General features: G+C 37.6%; 1 protein-coding gene and 1 long non-coding RNA gene across 13 annotated transcripts in view; one reads left to right on the top strand and one right to left on the bottom strand.

Moving 5' to 3' along the window:
• Nucleotides 1-2,554, top strand: LOC108445114. The gene is made up of 2 exons (XR_001859868.1): nucleotides 1-61; nucleotides 983-2,554. It is a non-coding gene; the product is annotated as an uncharacterized LOC108445114 (long non-coding RNA).
• The window catches only part of CACNA2D1 (calcium voltage-gated channel auxiliary subunit alpha2delta 1), a 364,954-nt gene that overhangs the window by 239,538 nt on the left and 117,155 nt on the right, over nucleotides 1-8,261 (bottom strand). The gene's annotated exons all lie outside the window — the stretch shown is intronic.

Genomic DNA, 8,261 nt, shown 5'->3' with positions numbered 1-8,261 from the left:
AATCCCAAAGTCTCTTACTGTTCCCTCAAACCCAAATTTCTGCATTAAGCAGTTTTTAAAGGTAAAGTAACACCTCTGATCCAGGGTGTTTCAGCAACACCTCATGAGGCACTGAAAGAGGTTGCTCAGAGATGCTGTGAGTGCTCCAGCCCTGGAAGTGTTCAAGGCCAGGCTGGATGAGGCTCTGACCAACCTGGTCTAGTGAAAGTTGTCAGATCCTTCAAGTCCCTCCCAACCCAAACCATTCTATGTTTGTATGAAAATCTGTGGCCAACTGCTCCCCCTCCCCCATCCTCACACTGTCACAGCTAGCAGAGAGCCAGCTGCCGCTCCTGGTGCTGGAGGGGAGTAGAAAAGCAGCCTGGACACTGTTACTGGAAAGGGAGAAATAAAGAACAAAACCACAGCAATTCAAATTGCTAAGAAAATCACTAATAAATAAATAAACAAAGCACTATAATAAAAAAAATCACTAATAAATAAAACACTCAAATAAACAAACAAGCAGTAACACTGCAAAGTAACATTAGCAAAGTATCGTGTATACACACAATCTGTAAGCAGTGAAATGAAGCCAAACCATCACTATGTATTTGATTTTTTAAAATCCGTTTTAAGTATGCTTATCAATTGTCTCTAACTGAAATGTGGTCTTACAAATTGTTCAAAGACAGAGTTTCAGTTAGAACTTTTCACTCAAACAGAGTGATTCAGCTGTAATGCCTTTATCTTGAAAAGTAAAATGTAATTTTCAATTTTTGACAGTAGGTTGCAATTTAAAATGATAATACAATTTATTATATAAATTATGCCATAAATGAAAATATAATCTAGAATAATTTCTGGTTTTTTATATATAGAAAGAAAAATCTTTTAGTTCCCATTACATTAAGAAACACCAGAAGCAACTTAAAAATCCTAGTTTATAATTTTATTTTCAATTTTATTATTCTTCTCTTTTATGAATTTTTCTCTTCTCTAGGAGGTTTTATTACTATCAGAGTCTCAGTGCAGATTTTATTTGACAGCAATCTTTGGGTAAGCACTCCAACATTTATGCCTGATTTTTCTGCATCTGGTAGGAAAAGAAGATTCTGATTTCTGCATCATGAATAAGCAGCAGTAGCATTTCTCTGAGTTTATCCCTCATAAAACAAGCATACACCAGTGAAAGAGCAAAACTGGTCCAGTTATCCTTTCATTACCCAGAAGTAATTGCAGCATTTATTTTAGCACTTACAACTCAACAACCACTACATCACCCAGATACACTATTCCCATTGGGCCTTAGGATCATAATAAGAAATCTGAACATCTATAATGTATTACGATATGAATTATACTTTTACTGCTATTAACCATATAGTATTTTTAGTAGTCAGTGCAAGCAATAAAGAGTATGTGCATTTTAAGCAGCAGCACTGAGAACACTGAGTTTAATGTCGCACATTGGGATGATTTTTCCCCTTGTGCATAAGCCTATAACAGAACAGCATCCTGGGCAGCAGAGTTTGCATACATTACATCATTTCTTTCCCAGGCTGGACACTTTGACTTGGCTATTCCCCAGAGTCATCCAGCAGAGCTATGTCACCCAGCCCTCAAGATACAGAGCGACCAACTGAGGACAGACCTTCTGCTTGCTTCTGCTGTGAAAGAGTTGGAAAAACATGATACTCACACTTTTACTAACCAGTAGATAAACCAATATAAATTTCCATCTCCACTGTTGGCAATATTGTTAGCTCAATTAACTCTAACTGAAAAGTCGGTCCTGGATGTGTTCCTGGGGATGGGGTTGGGTAGATGCTTTTATAATTCCCTTTTTTAAGTCACAGGTTCTTAGCACCACTGTTTTGATGAACACAATAGTGCAGCACACCTGCAACATCAGGATAAATTGCAGACACATACCTATATAATCTCTTTTGCTAGACAGGTTGTGTATTAAAAAAGAAAAAACCAACAAAACAGTTGTAAAAGCTACCAGACCTTTTAAGCTTGTAGCATCACAAAAACCACAAAAATACCTCTATCAGCTAACACAGTTGATTGCAAAAGCATGAGTTATAAAATCTTAATTTGCACAAGCACAACTCTCAGTATTTGGGGAGTAGAACATTAGCCATTTTACAAACCAGATTATATTACTGGCAGATTATGCTGGTATTTGTTTTATACCTTGGTGGTGAAAAAGGTTAAGAGATTAAATATTGTACCTGTATCCCAGTGAGACACTTTGCACAACACCACATGAATTTTGTGTTTTGCTCTGTTTTCATTTTCAGTGTGAAATATTTGTGCACAATTGTTCATTTCAATATCCTAAAAATATTTTATCAATGCTATGATCTAGGTATGGATTGTAAAACATAAAAGTACAGTAAATTTAATGGAAAGAAGTGTTTAAGAATTAAAATCAAGCAATAGATGTTTTATCCAGAGAGCATTTTAAAAACAAAAGTATAGGTTAATTGTATGATAAAAATCCTCTTAATTAACAGCTAAATCAACACGTATTAAAAGGCACTTCACAACAACTGATCGTACATCAGCCAAAATTAGCTGATTTTGTGGCTTTAAACAGCAGTGAGGCTGCTCTACTGATCTAAATCTAAATGCTGAACTGCTGAAACCATTTTCTAGGATAAATTTAGCTGTTCTTTCGTGTTCCATTTTTCTTTGGTACTTGGATCAGTTATGCAGTGTATAATTATGCCAGTGCAGTTAGACAGTGCTTTCCATCTGAATGTCTCAACACGCTTTTCAGACTTAATTACTTTGGGCTTGGGAATCCTTCATGACGTAGATACTAATACTCAAAGTCAATAGGGAAGGAAACAGAGTCAGGGAAGAGGGAAGTACCTAGAAAAGGATGGAAATGAAGCCTCAGTTTCCTGGAATCTGTTTTTTGTTGCCACCTTGCTTTTACAATGTGTGAAACCAAGATGCTCTTCATGTTTAGCTTCTGGACATATCAGGAAATACCTTGCTTTTGACAATGGTAAGTAGTGTGGCACTGACCTTACACAAAAGCCCAAGTAAAAGCCAGATGCTAAATACTTCTTCTTCATCCTCACAAGTACTGTCACCCATTTGCATTCCCAAAAGGAGCCTACCAACTACCTAGAAGCCCAGGGCAAGGCACAGGGGTGTCCTTCCCACTCCTCTTAAGCACACAGCATCACTTGGTACTAGGAGTTAAGCGCTTACACAGAACATGAAGCCAAGCTCCATCTTTTCTCAGCATGAGAGAAAACTCACACTTTACCTTGCACCTCTGTGGAGAGTTTCCTATGATTTAATTTTATATGAAAGATACCTTTCTCTTTCAAGCTATTTTTCTTAGCAGAAAATAGACAAAATTTCTTTTTTTCTGAAATAAATCTAGAAAAATCCCTTCAGCAGAAGTTCTTGGCTGTAGATGGCTTTACTTGAATAGTAAAGAGAAAATGGTTTTAGACATACCTATGTTGTCAAAATATTTCACCAATTAAATGAACTTAATATACTTGAGAGACCATGAATGTACTTGAGGACTGAATATCTTTATCAGCTGGCTACCTTTAAGGCTTGAATAGAAGGGAAAATAAACCTCACATGCTCATTTTTACACGTTTTATCACATTTTGCACACTGAAGAATTCCTAAAGTGCAACATAAACTTCAGATCTGAGGAGCCCTTCTCTGCTCAGCCCTAACCTCTCACTATTTTAGCACCTCGGTTTATTAGAGGGACGGAAAATTGCATCTCTGGCACCTAGAACCTTAACACTGGTTTGTCAAGATTAGGAAGCTTTTTTATTTCCAAATCTGTTTTTCTGGGCTTTGGGACTTTCATTCAGAGGACAGCTCAAACTCAGAATAGATGCCATCCATAACAGCCATGCTCAAGCAAGAGGATCAGCTGAACACAGGAACAGCTATTAATGCTACACACTCTGTGTGCTAACAAGCCCAGCTGAAAAGCAGGCCTTATTAGGTGGAATCCAGGATCATGAAAAGAAAGGATAGCTGCATAGCAGTTTGCTGTATTAAATGATAAATCAGCCATGCAGAAAGAGAGCAGAGAGGTAAAACACTCATTAGCATTTCCCAGACATATCTAGTTTATCTAGGTCACTGTAAAGTAAGTACTCACCACTTTGACTGCCAAAGCTTTAATTCTTTTCTAATGTCTAGAAACACATAATGAAGTAAAATAATTAACTGATTGTTAATGATGAGTGGCATCATGTGTTGTTCATATGTACCTACATAGTTCTGTGGTACTACTTATGAAGAAGTATGTGGTGCAATGCAAGAAATACAAATCCAGAATACAGATTCCTTCTCACCCAACTGCACTTGCCTCTTTAAACCATCTTGTATTTTGCTTTTGGCAGTGTGTATGGGCTGTCACCAACACAGAACTCCTAGAGGTCATAATACTGGAAGGATTCAGCAACACAGAAGAACAGAGTTGCAAAGATAAGGTCTCCATGGGAGCTGCAGGGTGCTCCTTCAGCATGTGTTTCCCCAGCACAAGAATACTAACTTCTCCTCCTTGAGTTCAACCATACAAGGGTGTTTGTCTACAGGATCAATCGTATCCTGATGTTCTCAGGCAAGCCCAGCCAGTTATTTCCTCTAACTCACACTTCTAGTTAAGAGTTAGGGGTACCTCAGAAAACATTGACTCCTCAAGGATGTGTGAACAAAGTCCTCTAAGTGCCAATTATACAGCCACCATTCTCATTGCTATTATTGTTTATTTTAAGTGCTAACTACAGTTCTTTTGATCCCTGGATTAGCATTTAAATTCCTGAATATAACAGCATTGCAGGAATACATGAAAAGGCATGAGAAAACTGAGTGTACAGATAGATGCGCTTAATTCAGTAGAGCTCAGCTTATCCTTTGACTCCTGCGGTGCATGTACGCATATAATGTTCCTCCCTTATAGCTATGCAAGTAATTCTTAGTGACAAAGAGTAATCTTATTACTGGCTTCCTCCATGTTAAGATGGAGAAGATTGGGAGATATACAGAATGTTTAATGATGCATGTGGCATGCAAGAGAAACTATGTAATTTACTGGGAAAGACACTGGAGGAAAGAGCCCTCGAGTGACACATCACTGCTCCTCTGTCAAGAATAAAAAGAAGAACAAATTAGGGTTTGTTAATTTCCTCGGCCACACTTCTGCCTCTAAGAATTCTACAGTAGAAAAATTTGCATTGATCTAAAATATTTGCTTGAATAGTGAGGGTCATATAAACCAACATAAACTTGCATTCATTTGGCACTCTCTGATATCCCATATTTGATACTGAGGTATAGTTTGCTACAGGCCTAGCTCGTGGATCAAACATTGTTAGCTGCAGTTTGTGCAAATTGTGCATTTTCAGGACCACTGAACATTATCTATAAAAAGGATTTAAGGTAGATACTGCTGTATCTCAAATTGTTCACACACTTCTGAGCACTAAAGATACTCGTGAGTGCAAAGAGCACATTCAATATTTAATAATACAGTGGTAGAAACAAAACCAGTGTGAACTCTGTGTCAAGTCTGGAATGGAATTAGGTACAGAGACCATGGTGAAGGTAAATGGTATCTCAGCTGTCCTGCAGAACTCTGCCTGCAGACTCTGCAAAATGAGCTGCAGGACCCAGGGAAACTTGCTGAACATCCCTCAGGCCTGACCAATTAGAGCAGTCTGCATAGGCTTTATCACTGTGTCTTATCTTTTAAAGGAGGGAACAGAACCTCGGGTAGTATAAATTACTCTTGTCACTTCAATTCCAGCACCTATTTAAACCAATTTACACCATTTGCCTTAATGAACAAAGCAGAAATTGACCTGGTAATAGGAAATATGCTGGATTTGCAGATTAAAACCTCTTCTCTTGAAAGAATTGTGCCTGTAATATGTAACCCATTTTGTCTCTAATCTAGCTTAGACAGCCCATGACAGACATGTTTTTCAAACATGTAATAGCACTATTCACTATGAAAACCATACATAGATAAGCCACTATCACTGAGCTAGGAGACATGAGACACTTCCCATCCTAAATAGCAGTTTTGCTTAAATACACTACTTCCTTGGCAAAATGAAAATCTTCTGGTTTAATCTTCAATTAAAAGTAATTAATACCAGGGTTATTTATTTAAAAATGAAGTAAGTGGAAATTTCCACTGCAGAGAAGTCATGTCTTATAATGCCCACTCAATACTATTTCTGAAAATACCCATTACAGATCGATGGAAGCTGACTTATTCAAGCATTAAGTCTTGCTTGCTAGGATAGGTGCAATGAAGTGTCATCAAAAGTATATAATCTACTTTCAGGATTATTAACTTCCCAGAGCTCAAGTTACTTGTTTTAAAAGAAAAAAACAGCAAATGAATACAAATCAAAAGGTAGAGAAGATATTTCCAAATGCTTTGAATTTAGAATGAAAACTCTGACTGCTATTTCAGTATAAAATTAAAGCATTAATCCTGAAGCACAGGCTAATTATATTATATTATACATATCCTAATGTGATTTGTTTGGAATGCTTCATTTCTGCTTATTTTGTTATTGACATACAGGCTTTCCTTTCCTGATAGACTCAATAAACTTTTCCTAGACACATTTTTCTCCCTGTACCTTCACTCAACATCGCTATCACTTCACAGCAGGTATATGGAGTAACTGATAGAGTGACTATTTTAAAGAGTTCATTGCCATCTTAGATTTCATTTCAGAGTTGACCTCAAGCAGTTGCTGTGCTGAGATGCTTTGTGCATCCACAGTTACAGCTAGGCATGAGTATTTAGAAATGCTGATAAAGAGGCACTTTGTATAAGCAAAAGAACACTTTGTACAGACCAGTAGATTGATGGTAATCCTTTCCACTACTCTTACTACAGAGTTTGAAGCCAGAAGAGACCACCTGAAGAGGATCAAAGGGCTGAAAAGAGGTGCAGGGGTGTCAAGAGGATGGGTCCACACTATTCAGTGGTGCCCAGCAACAGGACAAGGGGCAACAGGCACCAACTGAAACACAGGAAGTTTCACCTGAACATAGGGAAAACCTTCTTTACTCCAAGGGTGGCAGAGCATTGGAAAAGGCTGCCCAGAGAGGTTGTGGAGTCTCCTTCTCTGGAGATATTAAAAACCCACCGGGACACAACACTGTGGAACCTGGTCTAGGTGATCTGCTTTAGCAGGGGGTTGGTTGGACTGGATGATCTCCACATGTCCCTTCCAACCCTAACTGTCCTGTGACTCTGTGATTAAGTGGAAGTGATTAAGTCAATTACAATGTTGAATCAATTACAGTATCTCAGAAATGATCCCTCTACTGGTACCACACATTGCTGACACTCAGTTGTTACATGCCTATACAAGTAAAGGTCTCCAGAGTTCTCATTTCACATACAGTGATTACAGCTTAAAGAGGTTAGAAAACAACTTTTAGGTTTTAAGGAGCATGTGATGGTAAAGAAAAAGAAAATTTAGTTTAAAAACCTTAAGGACAGTGAGTAATAGCTGCTATTTTGATTTGCTAATGTATTCGAGCTGGGTATCTAAAGCAGGGGTTTTATCTTTAACTTCCATCAAACCTTCCTAGACATGTTCACCACTGAAAACTTAACAAGAAAATTAACTGAACTGAAACATGTGGACAAATTAAAAAGACTCACTAAATTCACTACAGCAGCTGATGACGCCATCACCAAACAGAAGATACTAATGGAGAAATATTTCTTGCAATAATATCCATCATCCTGAAATTGCTCTGGAATAAAAGAAACACTGGTAGCTTTCTTCTGAAACATTTATTCTTAATTTCAACATGATTAAAGAAAAAAAATATTTTCCTGCTTCTTTCCAATAAAAGTAATTATTCAAAAGAAAGAGCAAAATTGGACACTACAAGGGCATACTTGAGGCAAAGCCATCTTTTAAAACATTTAGTACTTTGAGATACCTGCCTCATTCAGGGTAAAATATAGTCATCGGATCTTCAATGTTAGAAAAGAAGATTAAAAAAAGAAAAATTACAGCACTTACAGTTTGAGGCTGATGCAATAAACACAAATAGTTTTAATTTAAGGCTTCATATTGAAAAAAACCAACCAAGCAAACAAACAAGCAAGTTTGCTTTTCTCTCTTGCAGGGGAATATTCCCAGACCTATCCCTTGGCAGCTGCAACATCCCATGACATTTTGGTGGCAGTGTCTAGAAGCATCCTTAACACCCCATCAGGTAAATGGAGATAA

Source organism: Corvus brachyrhynchos, unplaced genomic scaffold (genome assembly GCF_000691975.1).
Source record: "Corvus brachyrhynchos isolate BGI_N302 unplaced genomic scaffold, ASM69197v1 scaffold50, whole genome shotgun sequence".
Taxonomy (NCBI): Eukaryota; Metazoa; Chordata; class Aves; order Passeriformes; family Corvidae; genus Corvus; species Corvus brachyrhynchos.
The sequence above is the reverse complement of the archived record's forward strand: the minus strand, read 5'-3'. Positions and strand labels throughout refer to the sequence as shown.